We start from the raw sequence: 11711 nt of genomic DNA on the forward strand, positions 1-11711 counted from the left end.
TATACCTTCTGTCTGCATGGAGGGGTCCAGATCTTACAGTATGGTCATTTCAAGAGGGGCTTGTACCCCCAAAGCAGTGCAGCCCTGGAGTTGAAGGCATTTGTCCCAGGCAGGAAGCGGCCAGCCTGCCCAAGATGGATCCTAGTCTTCCTTCCTTCCTTCCTCTTCCTCTTCCTCCTCCAGCAACCCTTCCTCAAGACTGTCTTTTCCTGTCACCTCACATCCAGCTAGGCTGGCAACCTTCCAAACCCCCAGTTTGTGCCCACACCTCAGGGCAAAGGGCCAGGGCAGTTCCCTTGCATTGCCAACTGACTTCAATGGCCCTGTACATTCTGTTTTATCATATCAACAATGCATAGTATGTTACAGTCACACACATGGTAATAAGAAAGCGGGGGGACTAACATAAGTATATGACACGTATCTGTAAATAATAATACAGTACAGTAGTAATGTATTATAACTCTTATAAGCATTAATTTTAACTCCCCTTCCACTTTTTATCTGGTTTCCTATCTGTTGTCTTTTTGACTGCATTTTCTTATTTTACTAAATTATTTTCATTACCTTATACTGTCCCACTATGTCACATCTGCTGCTGAATATTTTTACCCCCAGTCTGTCACACTTATTTTCTTGTTATACTATTTTTTCCCTATCTATCTAGGGCATCCACTTTTCTCTGAAACCACTTGACCGATTGGGTTGAAATTTTGACACAACGTTGCAGACCAGTTTGGGTGTGTTTGCATACACTTTGCGTACACAGATGCCACACCTATGGCAAGTAAAGCAGGTAAAACCCACTGTTCCTGAACACAAAACTCAGATAGCCAGGGGTGCTGGGAGCACAGGAGAGGTTGCAAAACAGCGCCCTCTAGCGACTGCTACACTGGTACTGCAACTAGGAAAGGTTCCCTCTCCACAGCATCTCGGCTTGACTTTGCAGACTGGACCGAGGGGGCAGGATAGGTCATGGGTCGGGACAGGGTGGGGCCAATCACAGGGATGACCCAGGGTGGGGGGGAGGGGACAGAATAGGTCATAGGTCAGGACAGAGTTGGGAGAGTCACAGGGATGAACCGTGGGTGGGGGAGGAGGGGCAAAATAGGGTTGGAACAGGGTGGGGGCAGTCACAGGGATGAGCCACAGCAACGCGTGACTGGGCCAGCTAGTATTTTATAAATAATGTCCAGTCCTCTTTTAAATTCTTATCATCTTTATTTCTTAAACTATTTGTCTTGCTGACAAGTTCTATATATTCTAATATTTTAAGGTGCGATTCTTCTCTTCCTGGTATTACATCTTTTCTACACTTTTGTGCTACTAGAATTTGGGCAGCTGTAGTCACGTACAGTGGTACCTCTACTTACGAATAACTCTACTTACGAATGTTTCTACTTACGAATGGAGCTCCGTCCACCATCTTGGATGTGGTTTAGATAGGATTTTTTCTACTTACGAATTTTTAGATAGGGTTGCTTCGACTTACGATTTTTTTCTCCCCATGCATTCCTATGGGATTCGACTTACTTTTTTTTTTTTTACTTACAAATCTCGTTCGGAACGCATTAAATTTGTAAGTAGAGGTACCACTGTACATCCATAGAGTAGTTTGATTTATTGGTTTTTCCATTGTCATTCTTCCCAGAAGGAAAGCTTCTGGGTTTTTAGGAAATGTTCTTTTAAGCGTTTTCGTAAGTTCATTATAGACCATCTCCCATATTTCTTTTATTATTCTACAAGGCCCTGCATTGTTTCCTAATGTCCCTAGCTTCTACAGCTTGTATTTCTCCACATCCCAAATAACCAAAATCCTATTTATTAATTTCTATGGTTTAGAGGGGGATTCCCCCTCCCAAATCCATAACAATAATTTCCCACAACCAAATCTTTTGGTGCTTAGCTTCTCCAAGTTCCCAGAACTTACTTGACCATGATTATATTATATTCTGCCCCTTAGCTGAGCGTCACATGGTGGTTTAAAATATAAAAACACAAAAATACATTACATAATAACCAATGAGAACACAATACTCCCCCCCCAAAAAAAACCCACACAGTTTATAAGGCCATGGACTGTCTAATTGGCCAAAGGTCTGGGAGAAGAGAAATGTTTTTGCCTGGGGAGGGTGGTTACATGAGACACTGTTCTCTTGGTGGTGGCCCCTCGCCAATGGACTTCCCTTCCAAATGATATGTGATCTGCCCACACTCTTGGCGGCATTTTCCTTTGGATCCTGGAGTATTATTTGAGTTGTGGTTCTACAGTGAGTTTTCTCACTGCGGTTCCTTGCATTTTATTTGATCTGTTCGTTTTGGGAACTGTTTCTCTTTCACTGATTGTGTTTTGCTATTGCACTCCATTTTGGAATAAAAACAGGATATAAATGTATCAAAGCAACCAATTAAAGAAGCCAATCCCACAGAAGGCTTGGGTAAGTTAAATAAGCATAAAAGATATGCATCACCAGAAAAGAAAAAAACAAATAACTGAAAATAAGGCACAGATTTGCATATACAGTGGAACCTCGGTTTATGAACACCTCGGTTTATGAATTTTCGGTTTATGAACGCCGCGGACCCATCTGGAACGGATTAATTCACTTTCCATTACTTTCAATGGGAAAGTTCGCTTCAGTTTATGAACGCTTCAGTTTATGAACAGACTTCCGGAACCAATTACACCCATGCTTCGGGTTAAGTACGCTTCAGGTTGTGTACTCTGCGGACCCATCTGGAACGGATTAATCCACTTTCCATTACTTTCAATGGGAAAGTTCGCTTCAGTTTATGAACGGTTACTCCGCGGACCGTCTGGAACGGATTAATTCACTTTCCATTACTTTCAATGGGAAAGTTCGCTTCAGTTTATGAACAGACTTCCCGAACCAATTGTGTTCATAAACCGAGGTACCACTGTAATGTGCATATATTCATAGCTGCAAACTGAGAAATAATTTATATAACTGCTGCCCAGGAGCTAACTGTTGATGAACCACTTCAAAACCTTTACTCCCACTTTGGATGATTCTTCCACTTTATTTTATTTATTTTATTTATTTTTCAAATTTCTATACCGCTTTATATTTTTAAAGAAAAATCTCAAAGCCGTTTACAGCATATTAAATCCATAAAACATAGATAAAAGAATTTGAAGAAAGTCAAATGTAGAGTATACAGTCAAAGCAACATAACAGGAAATTAAAATATTATCTTAAAGATTTCAAAATAAAATATTACAAAGGAGGTCAACCACAAAATACATATTTAACATAGTAGGGCTGGGAGAGTCTGGGCCCTGCCCCCTAGGACAGGTGGGGAAAGCCTTGCAGGGACCGGCCTTCACGCCTCACAGCCAGGCTTCGCCCTGACAGCTATTCTAACATGTGATGCTGATGGGCAACCATAAAAAAGTTTTTCTCCTAAGGCGTTTGTGCGTATTATTCTATCTATGACCTATACGACCCAGCCAGGCAGAGGCCTGAAGTATCAAAGTGCTCCTTGCAGAGGTAGATTATTGAGATTCCTGCATTGCAGGGGGTTGGACTAGATGACCCTTGGGGTCCCTTCCAATGCTACATTTCTATGATTTATGATTCTATATATTGGAAGAACATGCACCACAGCCCCTTGTGGACAGCAGCTTCATGCTGCAATGTTCAGGCAAGGTTTTAAAAAGGTTTCACAAATCCTATTGCGCCATACGTACATGAACAGTGGCTGGCAATTTGCCTGGAGAACTAAGCAATGCTCATCATGATCAAAATTTGAAAGACTATGGGGGAGTTGATTTGGTGTCAGGGGTGTTTCACTTGTAAGAAGTCTGAAATAGCTGGCAGTATGGTGCAATGGTTGGTGTGTGGGGCAAAGGCTAGCCTCACAATGGTTGTTAAGTGTGCTTTATAATAAGTAGTTGATGCTCCTCGCACACACCCCAAAACAGTGCTGATCTTTGCTCCCCATTTCTTCCTGGTGCTGATCTTTATCTCCCCACCCCACCCCATTTTAGATGCTGATCTTCACTTGGGGAATATTGGAAATGGGGAGGGGGGTGTCGGTCTAGTCCTGCTGGATGAGTAAGGCCCAGGCATGTGGACAAGGTGTTTGAATTGGTCTGGGCGACCACTTGTGCCCTAGACACTCTTGGCTTAGAAAAACTAGCAAGGAGGGTACAGCTGGCTGGGCCGGTGAGGTGATTAATGCCTCCTTGTGAGAGAAACTGGCCCCTGTCACCTCAAGAAACCCTTCCTTAACTCGGAAAATCTACCAGCCAGTTGCTAATCTCCCCTTCATGAGCAAGGTTCTTGAGCAAGTGGCTGTAGATCAGATCCAGGTGCTCTTGGAGGAAACTGATTTTCTAGATCCATTTCAGTTGGGGTTTTGGCCCAGAAACTACTTGGGCAGCCTTGTACAATGATCTCTGTTGGGAGAGAGACAGGGGAAAGGTGTCCCTGTTAATTCTCCTCAGGGCCGTCTTAAGCATATCTGGCCCTGGTGCATTGCGCCACCCAGCCTTGCTTTAGGACCGGCCCTGATTCTCCTTTCGATACCGTCAACCATAATATCATTCTGGGCTCCTTCTGAAGACTGTTCAGAAACTTCAGCTGGTGCAGAAGCATATTATCACTGGGGCAAGCATATTACACCAATCCTGGCCTGACTGCACTGGCTGAAAATTAGTTTCCGGGCCAAATTCAAAGTGCTGGTTTTGACCTATAAAGGTTTAAACAGGCAGTACCTCAAGGACGGCCTCTCTCCATATGAACCTATTCAGACCCTGAGATCATCCTCTGAGGTCCTTCTTCACAGGGCCGGTGCGTCCATTTAGGCAAGCTAGGCAGTTGCCTAGGGTGCCAAAATGGAGGGGGCGCTGACCAGCCTGCCCCCCCAAAACCCCGCGCCATGCCATCGCCCGCCGCCGCCCTCCCACGGCACGCCTATGTGCTGCGTCTTCCTTTTTTATTTTTTCTTCTCCCGACGTTGTCGGGTGAGGGGCGGGCTAGCAAGGCGCCACGCTAGTGGCTGACTGGTGTGACGCCCCTCCTCGCTGGCCCGCCCCTCGCCCAACAACGGCAGGAGAAGAAAAAATTAAAAAGGAAGCACCGGCCAAGCAAGGAGCCCCGCCCAGCAGCCCTCCGGGCACAGAGCCTATGCCTGAGCCAGCGGGCATGGAATGGCAGCCCTGCTTGCCAGGGCGTGCTGCCAAGCGCCAAGGCCGGGGACGGCTGGGCAAGCCAGCAAGCCTTGGGTGCCTGGTTCCTCAGCGGAGTCTCCTGGGACAGGGAGAACTTAGCTGAGGAAAGAGAAGGTGTGTGTGTGTGTGTGTGTGTGTGTGTGAGAGAGAGAGAGAGAGAGAGAGAGAGAGAGAGAGAGAGAGAGAGAGAGACTGTGAGGGAGAGGGGGGAAGCCTTGCCCCCTTCTCTGTTTCTTCCCCTCCCTCCCATCCCTAGTCTGTACAAAGTGGGCCAATGCCATGTGGGGAATTGCTTGATAGGCATGGAGTGATCGGCCAATAGGGGTGTAAGGAGGGGAGGCCGAAGAGGGAGGCTGGTCAGGCTTTACCCCACCCTCTAAGAGAGGCATCATATAATCATGGAATGGGGTGGAATTGGAAGGCACCCAGGGATCATCTAGTCCAACCCCTGCAATGCAGGAATCTCAACTAACGTATCCATTGGCAAATGGTCCTCCAACCTTTGTTTCAAAGCCTTCCCGGAAGGAGAGTCCACCACCTCGGGGGGGGGGGCGCCAGAAGGTGATCTCGCCTAGGGCGCAAAAAACCCTAGCACCGGCCCTGCTTCTTCATGCGCCTCTTCCACGAGAGGTCAGGAAAGTGACAATGCGAGAATGGGTCTTTTTTGCAGTGGCTCCCCATTTGTGGAATGTTCTCCCCAGGGAGGTATGGCTGGCGCCTTCATTATACACATTTAGGCTCCTGGCAAAAGCATTCCTCTTCAACCAGGCCTTTGACATTCTTGGCAGATGGTGCGTAAGGCACCGTACAAGTGCCCTGATCCACACGGATTCAGACTACTGCAAATAAGTAAATAGTCCAGGCAAGGGGGGAGATCAGCAGTCCCAGGAAGCCAAAGCACAAGAGGGACTCAGCTGTGGGTTTTCAGGGCCACAGCCAGTGATCCTGCCACTAAGACAGACCATGCAAATTTCAAAAATAGGTACCCACCAAGAAGTTGTTTCAGTAACAACAAAAAACAAGTGGTGGTACTGCATACCCTTGAGTATCCCCTGGGGGGAAAGCGTTGTTGTTGTTGTTGTTGTTGTTGTTGTTGTTGTTGTTGTTGTTGTTGTTGTTGTTGTTGTTGTTGTCGTCGTCCTCCTCCTCCTCCTCCTCCTCCTCCTCCTCCTCCTCCTCCTTCTTTTCTTCTTCTTCTTCTTCTTCTTCTTCTTCTTCTTCTTCTTCTTCTTCTTCTTCTTCTTCTTCTTCTTCTTCTTCTTCTTCTTCTTTCTTCCCCAATTTGGAGCCTTCCAGCTGTTGTTGATCTCCGATTCTCACCATCCCTGGCAATTGGCCAAGCCGGCTGGAGCTGATGGGAGCTGCAACAACTTCTCGAGGGCACAAGGTTGGAGAATGCTGGGGGGAGAGATGGGCTGGCTACTCTGCACCAGAACACTACACCTTGGAGAGCCATCTCTTGGTAAATTAAGGATAAAGCAAGATGGGTGTGATAACCGCACCCTGAGATTGAAGTAATTAAGTCAGTGTTTAAATCTTTAAAGTGTGTAGGCTTCACTGACTTTTACTGGGGATTAAGGGAATAGGAAAGGAACAAGCCGATAAGCAATCTCACGGCACTGAAAGGAAAATAGCCATAAGGCAGGCAATCCATGTGGCAAGATCTGCCAAGAAGAACATCTTAGGATGCAACAGCTCAGCTGGCTGATTTCTCGCAGTGGGATGGGTTTTACCAGCCGCACCTCTAATCTGTCCCAACACAAGATAGAAGATAGGACTGTCAAGAGGGCCGTTTTAAGCACACCTGGTGCCCTGGTGCTGTGGTGCGACGGATCCCTCCGGCGCCCCGCCCCACTCCGTTTCCCAGCGTGGCGGGCGGGCGGGCGCAGCACGGCTACCACCTGGAGGGCCGGAGCCCTGCACAACCCAGCCTGGCCGTAGGGCTGGCCCTGGGCCAGGGGGCGCTGCCCACCCCCTGTTGTGATGCCCCTGCGCGCAGCGGAGGCAGCCCCAGGCCCGCGCGCCTCCGGAGAGCGGCCTGAAGCCGCGCCTCTCAGCAGGCACAGCGGCACCCCTGGTGGCCTGGCGCCCTGGCACCCTGCGCCACCGGACCCGGGCCTAGAGAGGGGCCTGGCTGTCAATGGCTGCCGGTGCCCTGACGCCACAGCAGCTGTGCACCCACTCATAGCACGGAAGGCAATATGCCCCTGAATATCAGCTGCTGGGAAACAGAATTGGAGGAGGAGAGTGCAGTTGCACCCGTGTCCTGCTTGTTGGCTTCTGATAAGCATCTGGTGAGAACAGGGTGCTGGACTAGGCGAGCCTTTGACCAGCAGGAGTCCATCTAGATGTCAGGGACTGGACTGGCGGGGAATGGTGGAGGCTGTGGAGGCTGCCCCCCTGCTCCTCCTGAATCTTCCCGAGAAGAGAAGGAGAGTACTGTACATAATTAAAGCAGCAGTTTGCAGAAGGTCATCTGAGACAGAAGGAAGACAGAGCTGGAAGATAATGGAAGGGTAGGAGGGGGATGCAACAGAGCCAGAACAGCTGGCTGACACGTCGTTAGAAAGCATTTCAGACCTCCCCTTCCCCAGAATTAGAAAGGCTGATAGAGTGGAAGAGCAGAAAACAAAGGGCTTTACACAGCCACCGTAAGGGTGGTGAAGCTGCTGCTGACGACAGAGAGGGAAAGGGGGGGGAGGAGATTACTTGGAGCAATGACAGTGATGGATAGAGACTTTATCCCTCTCTGTAAATCCTGAATAAATTACATGGTGAGGACTCTTCATGTTACCTGTTTCATCTTGCCGCTACCGGGGGAAGGGAAGGATTCCCTGAGCCTTGACACTGTTGTTGTTTAGTCGTTTAGTCGTGTCCGACTCTTCGTGACCCCATGGACCATAGCACGCCAGGCACTCCTGTCTTGCACTGCCTCCCGCAGTTTGGTCAAACTCATGTTCGTAGCTTCGAGAACACTGTCCAACCATCTCGTCCTCTGTCGTCCCCTTCTCCTAGTGCCCTCCATCTTTCCCGACATCAGGGTCTTTTCCAAGGATTCTTCTCTTCTCATGAGGTGGCCAAAGTATTGGAGCCTCAGCTTCAGGATCTGTCCTTCCAGTGAGCACTCAGGGCTGATTTCCTTCAGAATGGAGAGGTTTGATCTTCTAGCAGTCCATGGGACTCTCAAGAGTCTCCTCCAGCACCATAATTCAAAAGCATCAATTCTTCGGCGATCAGCCTTCTTTATGGTCCAGCTCTCACTTCCATACATCACTACTGGGAAAACCATAGCTTTAACTATACGGACCTTTGTCGGCAAGGTGATGTCTCTGCTTTTTAAGATGCTGTCTAGGTTTGTCATTGCTTTTCTCCCAAGAAGCAGGCGTCTTTTAATTTCGTGACTGCTGTCACCATCTGCAGTGATCAAGGAGCCCAAGAAAGTAAAATCTCTCACTGCCTCCATTTCTTCCCCTTCTATTTGCCAGGAGGTGATGGGACCAGTGGCCATGATCTTGGTTTTTTTGATGTTGAGCTTCAGACCATATTTTGCGCTCTCCTCTTTCACCCTCATTAAAAGGTTCTTTAATTCCTCCTCGCTTTCTGCCATCAAAATAGCTGAGACGGATAGAGCGCCAGTGGCGGATAACTCGTTCTGAAGCTGACCGGACACGGATTAGAGCTCAATGTCGAAGAAGACATCGGAAGGCAGCCCTGTTCAGGGAGGCTTTTAATGTTTAAAAGATTACTGTGTTTTATTTTTCTGTTGGAAGCCGCCCAGAGTGGCTGGGTAAACCTGGCCAGATGGGCGGGGTATAAATAATAAATTATTATTATTATTATTATTATTATTATTATTATTATTATTATTATTATTCCTCATGACAAAGGGCAAATGTTTAAAATAATAAGGCAGATAAAACCCCAACAATGCAGTGTAACAACTTTATGGCATAAAACTTGAAGTAGTTAACTGTTGTTTGAGTTTCACGGAATTCTCCCTCCGTTTGGATCGTGATTTTTTTTTCATGCATTTGAGCATCTCATAGAATCATGGATTTGGAAGGGACCCCAGGGGTCATCTAGTCCCTGCCATGCAGGAATCTCAACTAAAGAATCCAAGACATAATAATAATAATTTATTATTTATACCCCGCCCATCTGGCCGGGTCTCCCCAGCCACTCAACCTCCCAAGGAAGGAGAGTCCTCAACCTCTTGAGGGAGACAGTTCTTACTGTCAGAAAGTTCTTCCTGATTAGCTGGAATCTACTTTCTTGTAACTTGAAGCCATTGGATCCAATCCTGCCTTACAGGAAAATGAGCTTGCAAAGTAGGAGTGAATTCAGTGTCCAGAAAGTAAAATCTTTGCACAGGTTAATGGAACATTTCATAGAATCATAGAGTTGGAAGAGACCACAAGGACCATCCAGTCCAGCCCCCTGCCAAGCAGGAAACACCATCAAAGCATTCTTGACATATGCCTGTCAAGCCTCTGCTTAAAGACCTCCAAAGAAGGAGACTCTACCACACTCCTTGGCAGCAAATTCCACTGCCAAACAGCTCTTACTGTCAGGAAGTTCTTCCTAATGTTTAGGTGGAATCTTCTTTCTTGTAATTTGAATCCATTGCTCCGTGTCCGCTTCTCAGGAGCGGTTGACCTAGGACTGTAATAGTCATGCTTATTCTTGTATTTTTAGGCTGTGAGGTTGCCAGCAAAAGTGGTTATTGTTGTTATTATTGTTCACCCTAAAGTCCCAGTGAAAACAATTCAAAATACAACATTCAAAAGAGTTTGAAAACAAATAACAGTCAGAAGAATAGAGTGGGTCCTAAAACTATATAAACGTATCGAAGGCCGGTGTAAAGAGTTGTGTGTTCAGCAAGCAATATAAACTGATTAATGAAGGTACCAGACGTACCTTTGTGGGGAGACAATTGCACAACTTAGGAACTGCAACAGAGCATGGCCTCTCTTCCATTCTCTGTTGGGACTACCACCATTTTAGCACCTGAGAGGGTGTGTAGTGAAGGACATAGCCTTTCAGATATTTCAGGGGACCTTCCCCCTGACCTTGACAGCTCTCCCATTTGTGCTGAAGCAATGCCTTGCTTCGAAACACTTAATTAGCTCTTTCACACATTGCACAATGGGTGTGTGGCCTAGATGGACTGAAAAACAACTGACGGGCAATTGTTGTCAAGCCTCTATCAAGGCTTCAGGGAAATCCCTCCCCCGGTGGCAGTCAAAAGGCAGATAGATGAAAGAGTTTTTACCATGTAATTTATTCAGTACAGTGGTACCTCTGGTTGTGAACAGGATCTGTTCCGGAGGACTGTTCGCAACATGAAAAGCCCTCATCCTGAAGTACTGTGTCTGCACATGCGTGTGACGCAGTTCGGTGGGCGGGGTATAAATACTAAATTATTATTATTATTATTATATTTAGTGCTGCTGCGCATGCGCGCACGCTGAACCCAGAAACAACCTGTTCCAGGACTTCCGGGGGGCAGGGTCCAGGATGCTCAGATTACTGCCACCAGACCTCCCCTTTCATGATATATCTATGATGAATTTAGGGAGGGCGGTCTTGGGCTACACCCCTTCTGTGACGTATGGGTGACGCTTCTGGGGGGTGGGCTGAAACCGCTTTCAAATTTCTATTGAAGGGCAGGACACCTTTGTTTGGGGCTCCTTCCTTGTTCTCCTGCGTGAGGGGAAGGACCCTGTTGCAACAGCGAAAATAAAGGCTTTGCTTCTCAAAATTCTCTGGTTGGCCTCTGTTATATTCTCCGACCGATGGAGAACCCAATAAGGGCTCTTGTGTACCCCATAAGGGAATAAGGGCGGATTTTTGCTTATAACAGATGGCGACCACTTGAGGGACTTTTCGGTTACCCGGATTCTGGGGGCGAGGAGGGAATGATGCTCTAGCGCACACCAGGCATTTTGCCAGGAGGAGCGGCAGTCCTGCAGCGATCCCAGGGTCTGGAAATAACTGGAGTTCTGGCGGGGCTAACCAGAGGAAGCAAAGTTTTATCAGGCCGGCCTTAAAACAACCAATCAAGAAGGGAATAAGGGCAGGTTTTTGCTTATAACAGTCCGTAACCTGAAAAGACATAACCCGCAGCAGACATAACATGAGTTATGACTGTATGCACAAAGAGAGACAAAAGAACGCTGTCTCTACAATAAGGGTGTTGCTCCAACTGAGCTCCTCCGCCCTTCCTTCCTAGCAACAGCACTTCCCCTTATGGTGGCCGCCAGGGGCTAATTGTCTCTGAGTCCTTCGCTCTTCCACATTCAATGCACATCGAGTTCCGGGAGAATGGGTGTCAGAAATGCACTCCAGTGATAATGTGTCAGCTGGCTGCTCTCACTCTGTCTCCTCCTTCTCTTCTCCCGACACCTCCCAAATGTTCTGTTCACCTGTCTCTGTTCACTGCTGTAATTCAATCCTGCCTTCCTCTTCCCTGGAAACTTCAGGAGGAGGGGGCTGCGGTCTCCACCATTCCTCC

Source organism: Zootoca vivipara, chromosome 5 (genome assembly GCF_963506605.1).
Source record: "Zootoca vivipara chromosome 5, rZooViv1.1, whole genome shotgun sequence".
In the NCBI taxonomy this organism is placed as follows: Eukaryota; Metazoa; Chordata; class Lepidosauria; order Squamata; family Lacertidae; genus Zootoca; species Zootoca vivipara.